We start from the raw sequence: 24,211 nt of genomic DNA, 5'->3' as shown, positions 1-24,211 counted from the left end.
AATAGTGGTCCAGCATTTTAATTCCAATCCTCATTCCCATTCCGATATGTTGGTCCACGGCCTCCTCTTATGCCAAGTTGAAGCCTTTCTCAGGGTGGAGCAACACCTCACACTCTGGCTGTGTAGCCGCCAACCTGATGGCATGAGTATCCATTTCTCCTTCCGGTAAACAAAATTTTCCTCCCTCTTCTCACCTGCCTATTACTTCCTCCTGGATCCCCTCCTCCTTCCCATTCCCCTTTGCACTGCTCTCCTCTCCTATCAGATTCCTTCTTCTCCAGGCCTTGGCCTTTCTACCCGCCTGGCTTCCCCTGTCACCTTCCAGCTGGCCTCTTTCCCCACCCCCATCGTTTTATTCTGCACCTTCCCCCTTCTATCCCTGAGGCCCGAATCATTGACGGTTTCATCACTTCCAAGGATGCTGCCTGACCTGCTGAGTTCCTCCAGCATTTTGTGTGTGTTGCATTCGATCATGGCTGATTTCTTTCCCCTCTCAACCTTATTCCCCTTCCTTCTCCTCTTAACCTTAGACTCCCTTTCTAATTAAAAACCTATCAACCTCAGCTTTAAGTATACCCAACGGCTTGGTCTCCACAACCGTCTGTAGGAATGAATTCCCCAGATTCACAGGCCTCTAGCTAAAGAAATACCTTCTCATTATGGCTCCAAAGGGACATCTTTTTATTCTCAGGCTCTGCCCTCTGGTCCGAGACTTTCCCACTATTGGAAACATCCTCTCCACATCCACCCTATCTCTCTGATGCCTCTGTTGATCAGGGTTGACTATGGACATTCCATCCTGGCTGACTAGGTACGCAAGCCTGGGCAGTACAATGTGGAGAGCAAGCTGTTGCCCATGTAGCAAGCTCCCCCTCTCCACGCATCTGCTGAACCCAAAGGAATGGCAGAGACTGATACAGTTTGGTGCCAGGAGTGTCGCAGGAGTTGCCAGTCAGGATTAAACTCAATGTAGGACTGCCTAAGGTCCCCAGCTGCAGATTTTTCCCTCAGGGTTTACTCCTGAAGCCTTCCCCATGAGTGGGTACAGCCGCAAAACAGCAGAGATTTGAGGTCAGAGTTTTCCTTCTCCTAAATGAGCTGTCAAACCCCATCTGATGAACCCCATCTGAAATTGAAATATCTTTATTGTCATTGCATAGTACAATTTGTCATGCACCAATACAGCAAAAATGAGTTTGCAACTCTCGTACTCAATGCTGTAAAACAACAAATAAAATAAATAAACAATAAATAAAAACAAGTAACCAGCCAGTACGAGCAATGTCCGGCAGTACAAAAGCACAACTCAGGTGCATGACAGCCATAAAACCAGTATTAAAGTAGCAATACAACAACTTATGGATGATGCTTGATCGATTGGTTCAGAGCAATTATAGCTCTGGGGAAAAAGCTATTTTTCAGTCTGGAAGTGCAGGTATAGAAAATCTTATAACGTCTGCCAGATGGAAGAAGTTCAAACAGATTATTGCATGGTTGTGTATTGTCCTTACAGATGCTTGTAACTTTCCTTAAGCAGCGAGAGCTGTAGGTGTCCTCCAGGGCTGGGAGCTGTGTCCCGATGATCTTCTGTGCGCTAGAGACGACCAGCTGAAGTGCTCTCTTATCAGCTGCTGTGCAACTGAGACACCACACAGAGATGCAGGATGTGAAGATGCTCTCTATGGTGCAGCGGTAAAAGTGCCAAAAGAGACTGGTTGTAAGGCGCCAGTAATCCAACTTTGCCCCTTCTTCTGTCAGTAGAAATGGCTCCACCGGGCTTAGCAGCTAAGCCACACGTGAAAGCCAGGAGCTGGACTTAGTTGTCAGAGGCTACTTGAGGAGCCTCATTGGGAGCTTGCCCCATTACCATCCCTGGCTATTACACCCTTAAGGAATCCACTCTATCTCGGCCTTGTTATATTTGGTAGGTTTCAATGAGATTCCCCTCCCCACCTTATTCTTCTAAACCCCAGCGAGTACAGTCCCAGAGCCAACAGATGCTCCTCACGCACTAAACCTTCCATTCCTGGATCATTCTCATGAACCTCCTCTGGACCATCTCCAATGCCAGCACATCCTTTCTTAGATACGGAGCCCAAAGCTGCTCACAATGCTCCAAATGTCTTATAAAGTCTCACCCTGTCGACAGGGGGCAGGGTGTAGTGGTCGATGGCGTTCCTCCTGGCTGGAGGTCCATGACAAGCGGTGTTCTGCAGAGATCTACACAGGGACCTCTGCTAACAGATGCAGCAAGAGATATGGGCAGAGGTATGGCTGATGGAGTTTAGTTCGGGGAAGTGTGCGGTGTTGCACTTTGGGAGGTCAAATGTAAAGAGGCAATGCACAGTAAGGGACAGCGCTGATATACAGAGGGACCTTAGCATGCAAGTCCACAGATGCCAGAGCGTGGTCACAGAAGTAAACAGGGTGGAAAAGGAAGTCTATGTCATGCTCGCCTTCATTGGTTAGGACATTGAGTACAGGAGACAGGAAGTCATGTTGCAAGTCTATAAAACATGATTTCAGCCACACTTGGAATATTGTGTCAGATATGTTCACCCTACTGCAGCAAGTGTTGGCGCGTGACCAGGTGGTTAAGGCGTCGGTCTAGTGATCTGAAGGTTGTTATTTCGAGCCTCAGCTGAGGCAGCATGTTGTGTCCTTGAGCGAGGCACTTAACCACACATTGCTCTGCGATGACACCGGTGCCAAGCTGTATTGGCCCTAGTGCCCTTCCCTTGGACAACATCGGTGGCATAGAGAGGGGAAGCTTGCAGCATGGGCAATTGCCGGTTTTCCATACAACATTGCCCAGGCCTGCTCCATGGAAAGCTTCCAAGGTGCAAATCCATGGTCTCATGAGACTAAGGGATGCCTGTATAAAAACTGCAGCAAGGGTGTGGAGGCTTTGGAGAAGGTGCAGAAGAGGCTCACCAGGATGCTGCCCGGATTAGAGAGTGTGAGTTACAAGGAGCGGTTGGACAAATTTTGGTTTTTCTCTGGAACAGACTGAAGGGAGACCTAAAATTATGAGAGTAGACTGTCAGATTTTACACCCTAGGATGGAAATGTCTAATACCAGGCAGCATGCACTTAAGGTGAGAAGGGGAAACTTTAAAGCAGATGTGTGCAGCAGGTTATTTTTAACACAGAGAGCGGTGAGTGCCTGGGATACACTGCCAGGGGCAGAGGGGATGGCTGATATGACAAGATGTTTAAGATGCAGATGAATGTGGGGAACGGAGGGGTATGGACACTGTGAAGGTAGAAGAGATTTGGTTTAACGTGAGCATTTGTCTCTTCCAGCCCCCAACAGGCAGCAAAAAGGAGCACACAGGTGGAGCAGAAAACCAGGTGTGGAGTAGTTCTGAAACACTCCGGGATCGTGCACAGCCCAGTACCATCCCCACACATCGTCATCCAATCTAGATCCACGTTCAGAGTTAACTGCATCTGTCCCGTTGCTAAGTGTGCTCTCTCACAACTCCCTCTTTGTCATGTAGTCCACTCCTTTCCCTACATACCATCCCATTTCAGAGGCCCTTTCTGACCCCTACACCACTTCTCGTCTCTGTGACCCCCCCACCCCTTACACTCCTCCCCGTCTCTGTCATCCACTCTGGCCTCCAAACACCTCGCTATAAACTGTGCTGTCCCACTCAGGGGATCTATAATTCTAGAGATGCTTCTGAATACTTTCTTTCAGCAAGAAGTTAGAAGGTGAAATATCCAGTAAGAAGGTTGATCAAGGGTAAGCAATGATATCTACCGATACGCCTCACAGATGAATTGTAATTGGTGTGGGTCTGACCCAGGGATACGGAGACTGGAACTGTGCACAGTGATCCTGGTGTGGGACAGACCCAGGGGTACGGAGACTGGAATTGTGCACGGTGCTCCCGGTGTGGGTCTGACCCAGGGATACGGAGACTGGAACTGTGCACGGTGCTCCCGGTGTGGGTCTGACACAGGGATACAGAGACTGGAACTGTGCACAGTGATCCTGGTGTGGGACAGACCCAGGGGTACGGAGACTGGAATTGTGCACGGTGCTCCCGGTGTGGGTCTGACCCGGGATACAGAGACTGGAACCGTGCACAGTGCTCCCGGTGTGGGTCTGACCCAGGGATACGGAGACTGGAACCGTGCACGGTGCTCCCGGTGTGGGTCTGACCCGGGATACAGAGACTGGAACTGTGCACGGTGCTCCCGGTGTGGGTCTGACCCAAGGATACGGAGACTGGAACTGTGCACGGTGCTCCCGGTGTGGGTCTGACCCGGGATACAGAGACTGGAACTGTACACGGTGCTCCCGATGTGGGTCTGACCCAGGGATACAGAGACTGGAACTGGGCACGGTGCTCCCGGTGTGGGTCTGACCCAGGGATATGGAGACTGGAACTGTGCACAGTGCTCTCGGTGTGGGTCTGACCCAGGGATACGGAGACTGGAACTGTGCACAGTGTTCCCGGTGTGATCTGATACAGGGATACAGAGACTGGAACTGTGCACGGTGATCCTGGTGTGGGTCTGACACAGGGATACAGAGACTGGAACTGTGCACAGTGATCCTGGTGTGGGACAGACCCAGGGGTACGGAGACTGGAATTGTGCACGGTGCTCCCGGTGTGGGTCTGACCCGGGATACAGAGACTGGAACTGTACACGGTGCTCCCGATGTGGGTCTGACCCAGGGATACAGAGACTGGAACTGTGCACAGTGCTCTCGGTGTGGGTCTGACCCAGGGATACGGAGACTGGAACTGTGCACAGTGTTCCCGGTGTGATCTGATACAGGGATACAGAGACTGGAACTGTGCACGGTGATCCTGGTGTGGGTCTGACACAGGGATACAGAGACTGGAACTGTGCACAGTGATCCTGGTGTGGGACAGACCCAGGGGTACGGAGACTGGAACTGTGCACGGTGCTCCCGGTGTGGGTCTGACCCGGGATACAGAGACTGGAACCGTGCACGGTGCTCCCGGTGTGGGTCTGACCCAGAGATACAGAGACTGGAACCGTGCACGGTGCTCCCGGTGTGGGTCTGACCCAGGGATACGGAGACTGGAACCGTGCACGGTGCTCCCGGTGTGGGTCTGACCCGGGATACAGAGACTGGAACTGTGCACGGTGCTCCCGGTGTGGGTCTGACCCAGGGATACGGAGACTGGAACTGTGCACGGTGCTCCCGGTGTGGGTCTGACCCGGGATACAGAGACTGGAACTGTACACGGTGCTCCCGATGTGGGTCTGACCCAGGGATACAGAGACTGGAACTGGGCACGGTGCTCCCGGTGTGGGTCTGACCCAGGGATACGGAGACTGGAACTGTGCACAGTGCTCTCGGTGTGGGTCTGACCCAGGGATACGGAGACTGGAACTGTGCACAGTGTTCCCGGTGTGATCTGATACAGGGATACAGAGACTGGAACTGTGCACGGTGATCCTGGTGTGGGTCTGACACAGGGATACAGAGACTGGAACTGTGCACAGTGATCCTGGTGTGGGACAGACCCAGGGGTACGGAGACTGGAATTGTGCACGGTGCTCCCGGTGTGGGTCTGACCCGGGATACAGAGACTGGAACTGTACACGGTGCTCCCGATGTGGGTCTGACCCAGGGATACAGAGACTGGAACTGTGCACAGTGCTCTCGGTGTGGGTCTGACCCAGGGATACGGAGACTGGAACTGTGCACAGTGTTCCCGGTGTGATCTGATACAGGGATACAGAGACTGGAACTGTGCACGGTGATCCTGGTGTGGGTCTGACACAGGGATACAGAGACTGGAACTGTGCACAGTGATCCTGGTGTGGGACAGACCCAGGGGTACGGAGACTGGAACTGTGCACGGTGCTCCCGGTGTGGGTCTGACCCAGGGATACGGAGACTGGAATTGTGATCAGTGAATCCGGTGTGTGTCTGACCCAGGGATAGGGAGACTGGTTCTGTGCACATTGTGGTCTGTTGCTTTCTCTGGGATTGAAAGGTCCAGTGTATTGTCTCAGTACTGACTCTTGTTGGTGACTGCTCAAACCACAGTCGAGGCCTCCTTCACTATTCAATCAGCACTCGAGACAGGGGGACCTGTGACCTGTCTATCTGGTCTGTGAGGCTCAGGGAAACAGTATTGCCACTACCCCTGTTCTCTGCGCACCCATTCCACAGCTGCGAACACATCTCTAACTGTGCATATTCACCTGCAGAGCCAGTGCTCCCGAGGACAACCCGGAGAAAACAGAAGAGAAGGCAGTCCCCAGGTAATGGAATCACCGACTGTCCACCCCTCTCGGACACGGTCCATCGGAGAACTCTGATGTGTGTGTGTGTGTGCCTGTCTCTGTGCATGTGGGTGCATATATGTGTGTCAGTGTGCATAAGCCAATGTGTGTGAGTATTTTTTAGACCATAAGATATAGGAGCAGAATTAGGCCACTCGGCCCATCAAGTCTGCTCCACCATTCCATCATGGCTGACTTATTATCCCTCTCAACCCCATTCTCCTGCCTTCTCCCCGTAACCTTTGACACCGTTACTACTTAAGAACCTATCAACCTCTACTTTAAACATACGCAATGACTTGGTCTCCACAACAGTCAGTGATAATGAATTCCACCGATTCACCAGTCTCTGGCTGAAGAAATTCCTCATCTCTGGTCTAAAGCAACATTCCTCTGTTCTGAGGCTGTGTCCTCCGGTGCCGGACTCCCACATTAGAGGGAACATCCTCTCAATGTCCACTCTATCCTGGCCTTTCCATATTCGATAGGTTTCTATGAGTTTCCCTTCATTCCTCTAAACTTGAGTGAATATAGGCCCAGAGCCATCAAACGCTCTTCATATGCTTGTCATTCCTGGAATCATTCTCGTGAATGTCCCCTGCACCATCTCCAATGCCAGCTCATCTTTTCTTAGGTGAGGGGCCCAAAACTGCTCACAATACTCTAAGTGCGGCTTTATGAAGCCTCAGCGTTACATCTTTGCTCTTATATCCTAATCCTCTCGAAATGGATGCTAACATTACATTAGCCTTCCTTACCACCAATTTAACCTGCAAGTTATCCTTTAGGGAATCCTGCACAAGGACTCCCAAGGCCCTTTGCTGCTCTGATGTTTGAATTTTCTCCCCGTTTCCCGTCCTTTGCCTCTCAAAATGTTTGACGCTCTCTCTTTCCCCACAGTAAGACAGAGATGATGGATCAGGACCCAGTGGAACCTGTTGGTGTCTGACCACCTGGAGGAGTCAGAGAATTTCTCTGAAAGGCTGCGGGCAGACATGAGGAATCTTCACTCTCCGCAACCTCTTCACTGTGCCGAGGAATGCAGAATGAGGCTAAGGAATTAATAAATTTAATGACTTCCTAATGTTACTGGACTCTGTTCTTTGACTGGATAAATGTCCACACACTGCAACACACACTCCTGGGATTGACACAGGGTGAAGCTCCCTGCAAACTGTCCAATCACACACACTCCTGGGATCGACATAGAGCGAAGCGCCCTGCAAACTGTCCAATCACACACACTCCTGGGATCGACATAGAGCGAAGCACCCTGCAAACTGTCCAATCACACACTTCAGGGTTCAGTCAAAGAGTTGATCCCCCTTCACCCTATCCCATCAAACACTCCGGTGTCAGATACAGAGTGAAGCTCCCTCCACAACATCCCAACACACACCCCTGCAATCAGACACAGAGTGAAACTAACTCCACTCCATCACATCACAAACTCCCGGGACTGACACCGAGTGAAACTTCCTCCATTCACACAAAACCCGAAGTCAGACACAGAGAGTAGCTCCCTTCACACCATCCCATTACATACTCATGGGGTCAGGCATAGCATGAAGCTCCCTCCACGTCATCCCATCACCCACTCCTAGTGTCAGGCACAAAGAGTAACTCCCTTCACAACGTCCTATTGCGCAGCCAAACCAATAGCACTGCGGTCAGCGCTGAGCCTCAGAAGGGTAGGGTGAAGTCAGGCAGAGCAGTGGCCATAGGGGAGTTGATAGTTAGGGGGACAGATAGGAGATTCAGTGACAGCAAAAGAGACACAAGGATAGAGTGTTGCCTCCCAGATGCTAGGGTTCAGGATATCTCTGAGCAGTTGCAGAGTATTCTTGAATGGGAGGGTGAGCAGTCAGAGCCTGTGGTACATATTGGTACCAATGACATAGGCAGGAGTGGGGTAGAGGTCCTGTGCAGTAAATTTAAGGAGTTAGGAAGGAGACTAAAGAGCAGGACCTCTACGGTGGTAATCTCTGGATTACTCCTGATGCAATGAGCTAGTGAAGGTCAGAACAGGAAGATAGCGCAGATGAATGTGTGGCTGAGGAGATGGTGCAGGAGGCAGGGTTTCAAGTTCTTGGATTGGATCATTGGAACCTTCTTTGGGGAAGGGGTGACCTGTACAAGTGGGACAAGTTGCACCTGAACTGGAGGGGAACCAATATCCTGGGAGGGAGGTTTGCTAATGCTGTTGGGGAGGGTTTAAACTAGATTTGCAGGGAAGTGGGAACTGAAGTGATGAGGTAGCAGGTGGGATGGTTGGTACACAAGTAGGGAGTCTGTGAGGAAGGATAGGCAGATAATAGGGCAAAGATGCGCTCAGCCAGATAGCTTATGTGTCTATTTTAATGCAAGGAGTATCAAAAAACAAGGTGGATGAACTGAGAGCGTGATCAATACGTGGAACTATAACATTGTGGACTTGTATGACTCAGAGGCAGGAACGGCTGTTGAGTGTGCCGGGCATTAGATGTTTCAAAACGGACAGGGAGGGAGGCAAAAGAGATGGGAGTGTGGCACTGCTGATCAGAGATAATACTGCAGTTGCTGAAACAGAGGAAGTTATGGAGCGATTGTCCACTGAGTCATTGTGGGTGGAAGTCCTTGTGAGGGGAAGTAACTCTACTGTATGCTTTTTATAGACTCCCCAATAGTAACAGAGACATTGAGGAGCAGAGAGGGAGGCAGATTCTGGAAAGGTGCAATAATAATAGGGTTATTTGGCTGGTAATTTTAACTTTCCTAATATTGACTGGCATCTCCTTAGAGCAAGAGGTTTACGTGGGGTGGAGTTTGTTAGGTACGTTCAGGAAGGTTTCTTGACGTAATATGCAGATAAGTCAACTAGAGGAGAGGCTGTACTTGATCTGGTATTGGGAAATGAATCTGGTCAGGTGTCAGATCTCAGTGATCACAACTCTATCCCCTTTACCATAGTGCTGGAGAGGGATAGGAACAGAAAATTTGGGAAAGTATTTAATTGGGGTCGGGAGAAATATGATGATATTAGACAGGAACTTGGGAACATAAACTGGGAGCAGATTTTCACAGGGAAACGCACAACAGAAATGAGGCAAATGTTCAGGGAACGGTTGCAGGGTGTTCTGCATAGGTATGTTCCATTGAGGCAGGGAAAGGATGGTAGGGTAAAAGAACCACAGTGTACAAAGGATGTAGAAAATCTAATTAAGAAGAAAAGAAAAGCTTATGAAAGGTTCAAGAAACTAGGTACTGTTAGAGCTCTAGAAAATTACAAGGGTACCAAGAAGGAGCTCAAGAATGAAATTAGGAGAGCTGGAAAGGGCCATGAAAAGGCCTTGGTGAGCAGGATTAAGGAAACCCCAACGCATTCTACAAGTATGTGAAGAGCAAGGGGATGGGTCGTGTGAGAATAGGAACAATCAGGAGTGAGAGTAAAAACATGAGTGTGGAGCTGGAGGAGGTAGTGGGGGTACTTAATGAATACTTTGCTTCAGTATTCTCCAGCGAAAAGGACTGAAACACCTGAGTGTATAGATATTGAGAAAAAGGATGTGCTGGAGCTTTTGAAAGGTATTAAGTTAGATAAGTCACCGGGACTGGACAAGATATGCCCCAGGCAACTGGAGATGATCTTTGCACCATCACTAGGGATGGGAGAAGGACCAGAGGGTTGGAGGGTTGCAAATGTTGTTCCCTTGTTCAAGAAAGGGAGTAGAGATAACCCAGGAAATTATAGACCAGTGAGTCTTACTTCAGTGGTGGGCAAATTGTTGAAGATCCTGAGAGGCAGGTCTTATGAGCATTTGGAGAGACATAATGTTGCAATGAGGCGTAGGGAGCAGACCCAAGAGCAGGACACAGGCACGGAGAGCAGGTTAGGATTCTTGAATGTAGACTTGGACTCGGAGCTAGGACTCAGACTTGACTGGAACACAGAGCCTGGACTTGGACTTGACTGGAACATGAAGCTTGGACTTGGACTTGGACACTGAGCCTGGACTCGGAACTTGGACACGGACACAGAGCTTGGACTTGGACTTGACTGGAACACAGAGCCTGGACTTGGAACTCGGACACAGACATGGAGCTTGGACTTGGACTTGGACACGGAGACGACAACACCATACCACGACAGAAAATTCGTATCGCGGCTCGGAGCAGCAGCAAACGGCCAGAAATACTCAGCTGGACACAAAACGACAAAAACAAACAACCACAGTCCATTCGTATCACAGCTCGGAGCAGCCGCAAATGGCCTGCAATACTCAGCTGAGCACAAGACGACAAAAATAAACAACGACAGACAATTCGTATCACGCGAAGCTGCAAACGGCCGATAAAACTCAGCTGGACAGCAGGCTCTCGACTCGACTCATTCTCGGCAGCCTGAAATGAGCATAGCTGCACTGCTGAGGTGGTGAACCAGCAGCGAGTAGATGTAAGCTGGAGGTTTTATGCTGCCGGTTCGAATGAGGATCAGGTGCCCTAATCAAGGAGCCCAGTGGAACACGGGGAAAAGGAAATTAACTGAAATGAGGAGTCAACGGACCGGACCATGACACATAATCTGACCAGGGATAGTCAGCATGGCTTTGTCAAGGGCAGGTCGTGCCTTACAAACCTGATTGAATTCTTTGAAGGTGTAACAAAACACATTGATGAAAGTAGAGCAGTGGATGTAGTGTATATGGATTTAAGTAAGGCATTTCATAAGGTTCCCCATGCAAGGCTCATTCAGAAAGTAAGGAGGAACAGGATCCAAGGAGACCTTGCTTTGTGGATCCAGAACTGGCTTGTCCACAGAAGACAAAGGATGGTTACAGATGGTTCATATTCTGCAGGAAGGATGGTGACCAGTAAGTGTTCTGCAGGGATCTGTTCTGGGACCCCTCCTCTGTGTTTTTTTATAAATGACTTGGATGAGGAAGTAGAAGGCTGGGTTAGTGACTTTACTGATGATACAAAAGTTGGGGGTGTTGTGGATAGTCTGGAGCATTGTCAGAGTTTACAGTGGGACATCAATAGGTTGAAGAACTGGACTGAGAAGTGGCAGATGGAGTTCAACCCAGATAAGTGTGAAGTGGTTCATCTCGGTAGGTCAAATTTGAAGACAGAATATAATATTAATGGTAAGACTCTTGGCAGTGTGGAAGATCTGAGAGATCTTGGGGTCCATGTCCATAGGACATTCAAAAATGCTGTGCAGGTTGACAGTGTTGTTCAGAATGTGTACGGTGAGTTGGCCTTCATCAACGTGGGATTGAGTAAAAGAGCCTTGAGGCAATGCTAGAGCTATTTAAGACCTTGGTCCAACCGCAATTGGAGTACTGTGTTCAGTTCTGGTCACTTCATTACAGGAAGGATGTGGATACTATAGAGAGTGTGCAGAGGAGATATACAAGGCTGTTGCCTGGATTGGAGAATGTGCCTTGTGAGTGAACTTGGCCTTTTCTCCTTGGAGCGACAAAAGATGAATGGGGACATGATAGAGATTCATAAGATGATGAGCAGCATTGATCATGTGGATAGCCAAAGGCTTTTTCCCAGGGCTGAAATGGCTAACACGAGGGGGACAGAGATTTAAGGTGCTTGGAAGTAGGTTGGATGTCTGAGATAAGTTCTTCACACAGAGTGTGGTGGGTGCGTGGAATGCACTCCTGGTGAAGCTGGCAGAGGCGGACACAACAGTATCTTTTAAGAGACTCTTAGAAAAATAGAGGGCTATGCGGTAGGAAAATTCTAGGCAGCCTCTAGAGAAGGTTACATGGTCAGCACAGTATTGTGGGCCGAAGGGCCTGTAATGAGATGTAGAATTTCTATGTTTCTAATTAAGCTAATGACACCTAATCCCCTCTGTCTGCACAATATCCATATCCCTCCATTCCCGACACATTCACGTGTGTGTCTGACACACTAGTCCCCTCTGTCTGCACAACGTCCATATCCCTCCATTCCCCACACATTCACGTGTGTGTCTGACACACTAATCCCCTCTGTCTACACAATATCCATATCCCTCCATTCCCCACACATTCATGTGTGTGTCTGACACACTAATCCCCTCTGTCTGCACAATATCCATATCCCTCCATTCCCCACACATTCATGTGTGTGTCTGACACACTAATCCCCTCTGTCTGCACAATATCCATATCCCTCCATTCCCCACACATTCATGTATCTGTCTGACACACTAATCCCCTCTGTCTACACAGTGTCTATATCCCTCCATTCCCCACACATTCACGTGTGTGTCTAACACACTAATCCCCTCTGTCAACACAATATCCATATCCCTCCATTCCCCACACATTCACGTGTGTGTCTGACACACTAATCCCCTCTGTCAACACAATATCCATATCCCTCCATTCCCCACACATTCATGTGTGTGTCTGACACACTAGTCCCCTCTGTCTGCACAATATCCATATCCCTCCATTCCCCACACATTCATGTATCTGTCTGACACACTAATCCCCTCTGTCTACACAGTGTCTATATTCCTCCATTCCCCACACATTCACGTGTGTGTCTAACACACTAATCCTCTCTGTCTGCACAATATCCATATCCCTCCATTCCCCACACATTCGCATTTGTGTCTGACACAATAATTCCCTCTGTCTGCACAACGTCTATATCCCTCCATTCCCCACACATTCACGTGTGTGTCTGACACACTAGTCCCCTCTGTCTGCACAATATCCATATCCCTCCATTCCCGACACATTCACGTGTGTGTCTAACACACTAGTCCCCTCTGTCTACACAACGTCCATATCCCTCCATTCCTGACACATTCACGTGTGTGTCTGACACACTAATCCCCTCTGTCTGCACAATATCCATATCCCACCATTCCCCACACATTCATGTATCTGTCTGACACACTAATCCCCTCTGTCTACACAGTGTCTATATCCCTCCATTCCCCACACATTCACGTGTGTGTCTAACACACTAATCCCTTCTGTCAACACAATATCCATATCCCTCCATTCCCCACACATTCACGTGTGTGTCTGACACACTAATCCCCTCTGTCAACACAATATCCATATCCCTCCATTCCCCACACATTCATGTGTGTGTCTGACACACTAGTCCCCTCTGTCTGCACAATATCCATATCCCTCCATTCCCCACACATTCATGTATCTGTCTGACACAATAATTCCCTCTGTCTGCACAACGTCTATATCCCTCCATTCCCCACACATTCACGTGTGTGTCTGACACACTAGTCCCCTCTGTCTGCACAATATCCATATCCCTCCATTCCCGACACATTCACGTGTGTGTCTAACACATGTTACGATAATACACATAAAATTAAGATGTTTGCTGGCCTGGGCTAGCATCAGTGGCATCAGCAGTTGGTCTGCCACCTGCCCTCAGGGGAAGGAGAGATAAGGAACAATGGAGCAGCGTCTGGAGATGTGTAATGAAGGGATGTGGGAGGAAGAGCTGTCTGGAGCGGCTCCCCCCTTTGAACCCTGAACTGTTTGAAGTGATGGACAGGCGATACCCCAGCAGGGGGATAAAAAGGGACAGGTTCGCTAAGACAGACACACACGCCACCCGAGGTAACGAGACCCTGGAAGCGGTGCGCCTCTCACGAGTGATGAGAAGTACCGGACAACGCACAGGGTGGAAAGGTACGATCAGCGGGAACCCGGTGTGTGTCCGCCCTTGCCTGGGTGCCGGGTTCACTGCAGAGGATCGACCGCATCTGGAGGAGGGGTCACAGTCGGTGACCTCAGGTGACATCACCAAGGACCCGCCCAAATGCTGTTTGTGAGCCATATCGCCGGTCTGTGAGTGAAGCTGTTCTGAATGATCAGTTGTTCCTGTTCTATCTCTGTCTCTCTTCCCCACCTTGTCCATCGCCATGACAACGATTACTGCGAACTGAACTACAAACTGGACTGAACTTTGAGTCATTTTGAAATTGGTCATTTACCCCTAGACAACGATAGAGCTTGATTGATGCTGTTATCTTAATTCTGTGCACATGTGTTTATCATCACTGAACTGTTGCATTTATTATCCTTTCGATTACTGTGTTGCTTGTTTCTTTAATAAAACTTTCTTAGTTCTAGTACTCCAGACTCCAACTGAGTGATCCATTTCTGCTGGTTTGGCAACCCAGTTACGGGGTACGTAACATAAGTGGGGTTCTCGTCCGCGATTTTGAACGCTAAATTTGGGACGGAGTAAATTGATTGGGTTAAAATTCCCGAAAGAAAGAAAAGACAAACAGCAGAAATGGAGGTTGAGGAATTTATAAAGGCGCCGACCTTGGAGGCATTAGAGGATGCCATGAAATCGGAATTGATAGCTGTGGCAAAACGGGTGAATCTTGCTAAGGTGAAGTCGACAATGAGGAGAGAGGAGATACACAGAGCTATTGTAGAGCACTATGTATCAAAAGGTGTGTTTCCCCAAGGTGAGCTGGGGGAGGTGTCTATTGAAAAACCTGCTGGAGACGCGGTACAGGTACAGCTTGAAAAACTGAGACTCGAGCACGAGTTCCGGGTACGGCAGTTAGAACACGAAGAGAAGCAGTTAGAAAGGCAGGAGAGAGAGGTAGAAAGGCAAGAGAGAGAGAGGGACAGACAGTTGGAGAGAGAGGAGAAACAGAGGGAAAGGGAATTTGAGCTGGAGAAGTTAAAGATAAGGGCCGAGCAGGGGCTCGTGCCGAACCAAGGTGGAGGGTTCCGGGCGACCCAGGAGGTTAGGCTGGTTCCCCCATTTGACGATACCGATGTGGATCGGTACTTTCTCCACTTCGAAAAGGTAGCTATAAGTCAGGAATGGCCGAGGGATAAGTGGGTTGTCTTACTTCAGAGTGTACTGAAAGGGAAGGCCCAACAAGCTTACTCAGCTTTATCCGCGGAAGATGCCCAGAGGTATGAGGTGGTGAAAGAGGCCATCCTCAGGATTTATGAGTTGGTCCCGGAGGCATACCGGCAGAGGTTCCGGAATGCGAGGAAGCGGTGGGACCGCACGTATTTGGAGTTTGCTCGTGAGATGCAAACATATTGTGAGCGTTGGTGCGCCTCGAAAGGGGTAGAGGGGGATTACGACAGACTGCTGCAACTGATTCTGATTGAGCAGTTTAAAGGTTGTGTCCCTGAGGGTATGAGACCCTACCTCGATGAGAAAGAGGCAGCCACGTTAGCCGCAACTGCTAAGTTAGCGGATGAGTATGCGTTGACGCATAAAATGAAGGTTGCCCCGAGTAAAGGCTACCAGAAGGGTAGTCAGGACGGCGGGGAGAGTCCACCGGAAAAGTCAGAAAGTAAGCCGGGGACTAGTGAAAAGGATAAGGTAGACCGGGAGCAGTCTGGTAGGAAGTCTCCTGGGGTCGTCTGTTATAATTGTGGGAAAGTCGGACACTTTGCGTCCAGGTGCTTTGCCCCAAGAAAGGAGACGGGGAAAGGAAAAGCGGAAATTTGGAATGGCTGTATTGAGCTGTTAAGCGAACCGCTAGGGAAGGACAGGTCTGAAAAAGTCCAGGAAGGGCGCGAGAGGTTTATCTCGGCCGGACTGGTGTCAGTGAAAAAGAGGTTAAAACCAGTTCCAGTGCGGATCTGGAGAGACACGGGAGCGTGTCAGTCACTAATACTGAAGAGTGTATTAGAGTTTAGCTCAGAGACCCAGACTGGGGAGGTAGAGGTCAAAGGTGTTGGGGAAGGGACAGAGTCAGTCCCTTTGCACCAGATACATTTACAGAGCAACCTGGTCTCTGGACTAGTCACGATCGGGGTGAGGTCCGAATTACCGATGAAAGACGTGGAAGTCTTGCTCGGTAATGACATCGCCGGAGGAATCGTGTTCCCAGTCGTGAGATTGACGGGTCAGCCTGCCAGCATGGAGGCCCCGCCCGCGATGGTGAATTTGGCTGAAACATTTCTGCCAACCTTGTATGAGACAGGGTGTAGTGAGATAAGAGGTAGTGAGGGAGCTGGGACGGACGTAGCAGTAGCCAGGAAAGAATTTGTGCAGACGCAGGAGCGAGACGAGGGGCTGATGGTTTTGGCCGAGACCGCTCTCTCTGACACAGCCTTGACAAGCTATTGTGCGGATGAGGAGGTGCTAAGGAAGAAAGGGAAATCAAGTACAGCATCCGCAGATGAGGAGTGGGGGGTGGTGCAAAAGAGTTATGGGGATGAGGTTTTTAACATGGCCCACGAGGTACCCCCCGGTGGACATTTTGCGGTGCTGGAGGAAACAGTTGGTGGAATCATGAAAGAGAGTTACCGGCTGCCCAGGGGGAAAAATGTTATTGATCATGACCGACGCGAACTGAGACGGTCACCGGCTTTTGATATGCTAACAAACCTAGTCGGTGTTAGCGTGGAAATCAATGAAGCTAGGGGCCCCCTGCTAAGAGGAAAAAACCATTTTGAAAAGATTAGGATGGGATCGGTCAGATGGGAGAAGGCTATTGTTTTGGCCAGGTCTACTGATAAGGTCTCTCCCTTAATCCCCGAAGGAGTAATTAAACGACTCGCACCCATGTGTTTGATTGTCCCGAGGAAATGCAAAGAACTGGGACGTTGGGTGATTGTGGTTACAATAGGGCAGCCAAGTAAACAACACCCATATTTTTTGAGTAATTCAGTGACTAAAGGGCTGATGAACACAGAGGTGTGTATTGGCAATTTAATACGGCTGTCTGAAGCCAGTCTGATAGTGAACCTTGAAAAAAATGAATTCGGCCACACGAGAGTCACCTACCTGGGAATTGTGGTGACACAGGGGCAGCTGGCAGCGATGCAAGCTGCAGTGCAGGCTATCGCTGACCTCCCCACCCCGACAGACAAGAGGGCCCTCAGAAGGCTCTTGGAGATGGTGAGGTACTGCAGGAAGTTTTGCAATAACTCTGCGGTCAATACCCGTCCCCCTCCTACGAAGCCCTTGCGAGAGAAAACTGAGTCGGAATGGGACGACCCTTGTTGTTGTGGTCCGGGACAAAACCAAATGAGAGGTTACATTGGTCGCAATTCATCAGTGTTTTTGGCCACTATGAAGTTTGCTGAGTTGGAGCCTGGTCTAAGGGATTATTAATAACACGTGTAAAAGGAACAGAAAATGTGATGACTGTCTGTCAAGGTGTTGACAATTTCAAATTCTCTGTATTAGCTAAATAACTGTTAAAGATGTATATTGTGTATGTATCAGATAATGTAGTCATGTTTGTAATTTTTACCTCCCGGTAAAAATCCTTAAAGGGGGGAAGTGTTACGAGAATACACATAAAATTAAGATGTTTGCTGGCCTGGGCTAGCATCAGTGGCATCAGCAGTTGGTCTGCCACCTGCCCTCAGGGGAAGGAGAGATAAGGAACAATGGGGCAGCGTCTGGAGATGTGTAATGAAGGGATGTGGGAGGAAGAGCTGTCTGGAGCGGCTCCCCCCTTTGAACCCTGAACTGTTTGAAGTGATGGACAGGCGATACCCCAGCAGGGGGATAAAAAGGGACAGGTTCGCTAAGACAGACACACACGCCACCCGAGGTAACGAGACCCTGGAAGCGGTGCGCCTCTCACGAGTGATGAGAAGTACCGGACAACGCACAGGGTGGAAAGGTACGATCAGCGGGAACCCGGTGTGTGTCCGCCCTTGCCTGGGTGCCGGGTTCACTGCAGAGGATCGACCGCATCTGGAGGAGGGGTCACAGTCGGTGACCTCAGGTGACATCACCAAGGACCCGCCCAAATGCTGTTTGTGAGCCATCCCGCTGGTCTGTGAGTGAAGCTGTTCTGAATGATCAGTTGTTCCTGTTCTATCTCTGTCTCTCTTCCCCCACCTTGTCCATCGCCATGGCAACGATTACTGCGAACTGAACTACAAACTGGACTGAACTTTGAGTCATTTTGAAATTGGTCATTTACCCCTAGACAACGATAGAGCTTGATTGATGCTGTTATCTTAATTCTGTGCACATGTGTTTATCATCACTGAACTGTTGCATTTATTATCCTTTCGATTACTGTGTTGCTTGTTTCTTTAATAAAACTTTCTTAGTTCTAGTACTCCAGACTCCAACTGAGTGATCCATTTCTGCTGGTTTGGCAACCCAGTTACGGGGTACGTAACACACACTAGTCCCCTCTGTCTACACAACGTCCATATCCCTCCATTCCTGACACATTCACGTGTGTGTCTGACACACTAATCCCCTCTGTCTGCACAATATCCATATCCCACCATTCCCCACACATTCACGTGTGTGTCTGACACACTAATCCCCTCTGTCTACACAACGTCCATATCACTCCATTCCCCACGCATTCACGTGTGTGTCTGACACACTAATCCCCTCTGTCTACACAACGTCCATATCCCTCCATTCCTCACACATTCATGTGTGTGTCTAACACAGTAATCCCCTCTGTCTGCACAATATCCATATCCCTCCATTCCCCACACATTCACACGTGTCTGACACACTAGTCCCCTCTGTCTGCACAATATCCATATCCCTCCATTCCCGACACATTCTCGTGTGTGTCTGACACTAGTCCCCTCTGTCTACACAACGTCCATATCCCTCCATTCCCCACACATTCGCATTTGTGTCTGACACACTAATCCCCTCTGTCTACTCAATGTCCATATCTCTCCATTCCCCACACGTTCACATGTGTGTCTGACACACTAGTCCCCTCTGTCTGCACAATGTTCATATCCCTCCATTCCCGACACATTCACGTGTGTGTCTGACACACTAGTCCACTCTGTCTACACAATGTTCATATCCCTCCATTCCCCACACATTCACGTGTGTGTCTGACACACTAATCCCCTCTGTCTGCACAATATCCATATCCCTCCATTCCCCACACATTCACCTGTGTCTGACACACTAGTTCCCTCTGTCTGCACAATGTCCATATCCCTCCACTCCCCACACATTCACGTGTGTGTCTGACACACTAATCCCCTCTGTCTACACAACGTCCATATCCCTCCATTCCCCACACATTCACGTGTGTCTGACACACTAGTCCCCTCTGTCTACACAATGTCCATATCACTCCATTCCCCACGCATTCACGTGTGTGTCTGACACACTAATCCCCTCTGTCTACACAACGTCCATATCCCTCCATTCCTCACACATTCATGTGTGTGTCTAACACAGTAATCCCCTCTGTCTGCACAATATCCATATCCCTCCATTCCCCACACATTCACACGTGTCTGACACACTAGTCCCCTCTGTCTGCACAATATCCATATCCCTCCATTCCCGACACATTCTCGTGTGTGTCTGACATGTTACGTACCCCGTAACTGGGTTGCCAAACCAGCAGAAATGGATCACTCAGTTGGAGTCTGGAGTACTAGAACTAAGAAAGTTTTATTAAAGAAACAAGCAACACAGTAATCGAAAGGATAATAAATGCAACAATTCAACAATGATAACCACACATGTGCACAGAATTAAGATAACAGCATCAATCAAGCTCTATCGTTGTCTAGGGGTTAAATGACCAATTTCAAAATGACTCAAAGTTCAGTCCAGTTTGTAGTTCAGTTCGCAGTAATCGTTGCCATGGCGGTGGACAACGTGGGGGAAGAGAGAGATAGAATAGGAACAACTCATCATTCAGAACGGCTTCACTCACAGACCAGCGGGATGGCTCACAGACCAGCGAGATTGCTCACAAGCAGCATTTGGGCGGGTCCTTGGTGATGTCACCTGAGGTCACCGACTGTGACCCCTCCTCCAGATGCGGTCGATCCTCTGCAGTGAACCCGGCACCCAGGCAAGGGCGGACACACACCGGGTTCCCGCTGATCGTACCTTTCCACCCTGGTCGTTGTCTGGCACTTCTCACCCACTCGTGAGAAGCGTACCGCTTCCAGGGTCTCGTTACCTCGGGTGGCGTGTGTGTCCGTCTTAGCGAACCTGTCCCCTTTTTATCCCCCTGCTGGGGTATCGCCTGTCCATCACTTCAAACAGTTCAGGGTTCAAAGGGGGGAGCCGCTCCAGACAGCTCTTCCTCCCACATCCCTTCATTACACATCTCCAGACGCTGCTCCATTGTTCCTTATCTCTCCTTCCCCTGAGGGCAGGTGGCAGACCAACTGCTGATGCCACTGATGCTAGCCCAGGCCAGCAAACATCTTAATTTTATGTGTATTCTCGTAACAGACACTAGTCCCCTCTGTCTACACAACGTCCATATCCCTCCATTCCCCACACATTCGCATTTGTGTCTGACACACTAATCCCCTCTGTCTACTCAATGTCCATATCTCTCCATTCCCCACACATTCACATGTGTGTCTGACACACTAGTCCCCTCTGTCTGCACAATGTTCATATCCCTCCATTCCCGACACATTCACGTGTGTGTCTGACACACTAGTCCACTCTGTCTACACAATGTTCATATCCCTCCATTCCCCACACATTCACGTGTGTGTCTGACACACTAATCCCCTCTGTCTGCACAATATCCATATCCCTCCATTCCCCACACATTCACCTGTGTCTGACACACTAATCCCCTCTGTCTACACAATGTCTATACCCCTCCATTCCCCACACATTCACGTGTGTGTCTGACACACTAGTTCCCTCTGTCTGCACAATGTCCATATCCCTCCACTCCCCACACATTCACGTGTGTGTCTGACACACTAATCCCCTCTGTCTGCACAATGTCCATATCCCTCCATTCCCCACACATTCACGTGTGTCTGACACACTAATCCCCTCTGTCTACACAATGTCTATACCCCTCCATTCCCCACACATTCACGTGTGTGTCTGACACACTAGTTCCCTCTGTCTGCACAATGTCCATATCCCTCCACTCCCCACACATTCACGTGTGTGTCTGACACACTAGTCCCCTCTGTCTACACAACGTCCATATCCCTCCATTCCCTACACATTCACGTATCTGTCTGACACACTAATCCCCTCTGTCTGCACAATGTCCATATCCCTCCATTCCCCGCACATTCACATGTGTGTCTAACACACTAATCCCCTCTGTCTACACAGTGTCTATATCCCTCCATTCCACACACATTCACGTGTGTGTCTGACACAATAATCCCCTCTGTCTACACAACGTCCATATCCCTCCATTCCCCACACATTCACGTGTGTGTCTGACACACTAATCCCCTCTGTCTACACAACATCCATATCCCTCCATTCCCCACACATTCACGTGTGTGTCGGACACACTAATCCCCTCTGTCTACACAACATCCATATCCCTCCATTCCCCACACATTCACGTGTGTGTCGGACACACTAATCCCCTCTGTCTACACAATATCCATATCCCTCCATTCCCCACACATTCACGTGTGTGTCGGACACACTAATCCCCTCTGTCTACACAATATCCATATCCCTCCATTCCCCACACATTCACGTGTGTGTCGGACACACTAATCCCCTCTGTCTACACAATATCCATATCCCTCCATTCCCCACACATTCACGTGTGTGTCGGACACACTAATCCCCTCTGTCTACACAATTTCCATATCCCTCCATTCCCGACACATTCACGTGTGTGTCTGACACAATAATCCCCTCTGTCTGCACAATGTCCATATCCCTCCATTCCCCACACATTCACGTGTGTGTCTAACACACTAATCCCATCTGTCTACACAACGTCCATATCCCTCCATTCCCGACACATTCATGTGTGTGTCTGACACACTAGTCCCCGCTGTCTACACAATGTCCATATCCCTCCATTCCCCACACATTCACGTGTTTGAGAGCTTCTTCAACACCCCTATCACTTCTGCTTCCACCACCTCCCCAGCAGTGTACTCCACGTATCCACCACTCTCTGTGTAGAGAAAAACTTGTGCGCAGATCTCCTTAAACTTTCCTCCTCTCAAATTAAACCAATACTTCTGATATTCGGTATTTTGGCCCTGGGGAAAAGACACCAGCCACTGCTCTATTTCTGTCTTTCATACTTTTTAAAACCTCTGAGGGGTCTCCCCTCAGCCTCCGTTGCTCCAGAGAAATTAGCTGAAGTTTGCCCAACCTCTGAAGTGCTGTGGGGTTGATGGCGCTCCTCTATTGTCTGCCATCTATATCAACGATCTGGATGATAATGTGGTTAACTGAATCTACAAATCTGCAGATGACAGCAAGATTGGGGGTGTAGTGGATGGCGAGGAAAGCTATCATGTCTTGCAGCGGGATCTGGACCAGCTGGAAAATGGGCAGAAAAGTTGCAGTTGGACTTTAACGCAGACATGTGCAAGGCTTTGCACTTTCATAGGATCAACCAAGGTAGGTGTTACACAGTGACTGGTAGGACACTGAGGAGTGCAGAAGGACAAGGGGACCTGGGAATACACATTCATAATTCATTCAAAGTGTTGTCACAGGTAGATAGGGTCGAAAAGAAAACTTTTTGCACATTGGCCTTGGTAAAGTACTGAGTACAGGAGGGATGTTGAAGTTGTATAAGACGTCGGTGAGGCCTAATTTGGGGTATTGTGTGCAGTTTTGGTCAGCTACTTACAAGAAAGGTGTAAGTAAGATTGAAAGAGTACAGAGAAAACTTACAAAGATGTTGCAGGGATTAGAGAACCTGAGTTATAAGGAAGGATTCAATAGGTTATAACTTTATTCCCTCGGACACAGAAGACTGAGGGGAGATTTGGTAAAGGTACACACAATTATGAGGAGTATAGATAGGGTTTCTCCACTGAGCCTGGATCATGGGTTAAGGGTGAAATGTGAAATGTTTAAGACGAACGTGAGAGGGTGATGAGACTGTGGAAGGAGCTGCCAGTCTAAGTGGTGGATGCAATTTTGATCTCAACATTTTTGAGAATTTGGATAGGTACATGGATGGCAGGGGTGTGGAGGGCTTTGGTCCTGGTGTATTCTAAGCTGAGTCTTATAAAGCTGCAACGTAACTTCCTGACACTTGACCTCATTGCTTTGACTAATTCAAGCACTCATTCCACCTTCTTTGTCGACCTATCAACTTGTGCGGCCATTTTTAGGAATCCGTGGACTTGAACCCGAGATCTCTCTGTACGTGAACACCGTTAGGGGTCCTTCCATTAGCTTTGTACTTTCCTTTTACGAAGTGTCACACCTCACATTTACCCGGATTAAACTCCATCTGCCATCTCCCTGCCCAGATTTGCAACTGATCTGTGTCTTGTATCCTTTGGTGGATACACGTCCCACATCACCAGTTATTTCGTCCCATCTGTGAACTTGCTAACTTACCCATCCATGTTTTCATCCAGGTCACTTAGAACAGTATAGCATAGGAAAAGGCCATTTGGCCCACAACGTTGCGCTGAACCACCTATAAAGTATAGCAAAAAACACCCAACCACTAATCTCTCCTACCTGCACAATGTCCATATCTCTCCATCTTCTTTACATCCATGTGCCTATCCAACTGTCTCTTGACAGCTGTAAATGTATTTGCCTCTACCACCATATCAAGCATCTACCACTCTCCGAGTAAAAAAAAACACCCCTTACATCCCTCACCCTCCCCTCACCTTCAATACATGCCCTCTGGTATTAGGCATTTCAAACATGGGAAACAGATGCTCCTGTTTATTCAATCTATGCCTCTTATAAACTTGTAAACCTCTATCTGATCTCCCCTCAGCCTTTGAGCCAAACAACCCAAGTTTATCCAGCCTCTCACGGTAGCACATATCCTCTAAACCAGGCAGCATCCTGGTAAACCTCCTCTGCTCCCTCTCCAAAGCCTCACATACTTCTCAGAGTGGGACAGTCAGAACTGCATGCAATACTCCAGATGAGGTCTAACCAGAGTTTTATAAAACCAGGAAGCAGCTGTAGAAAAGAGGAAACAGTCATTGTTTCGGGCCGAGACCCTTCATCAGGACTCAGAACACATCATCAGCAACGTTACCTG

The sequence above is a fragment of the Mobula hypostoma genome, chromosome 8 (genome assembly GCF_963921235.1).
Source record: "Mobula hypostoma chromosome 8, sMobHyp1.1, whole genome shotgun sequence".
In the NCBI taxonomy this organism is placed as follows: Eukaryota; Metazoa; Chordata; class Chondrichthyes; order Myliobatiformes; family Myliobatidae; genus Mobula; species Mobula hypostoma.
Note: the sequence above shows the minus strand (reverse complement) of the source record.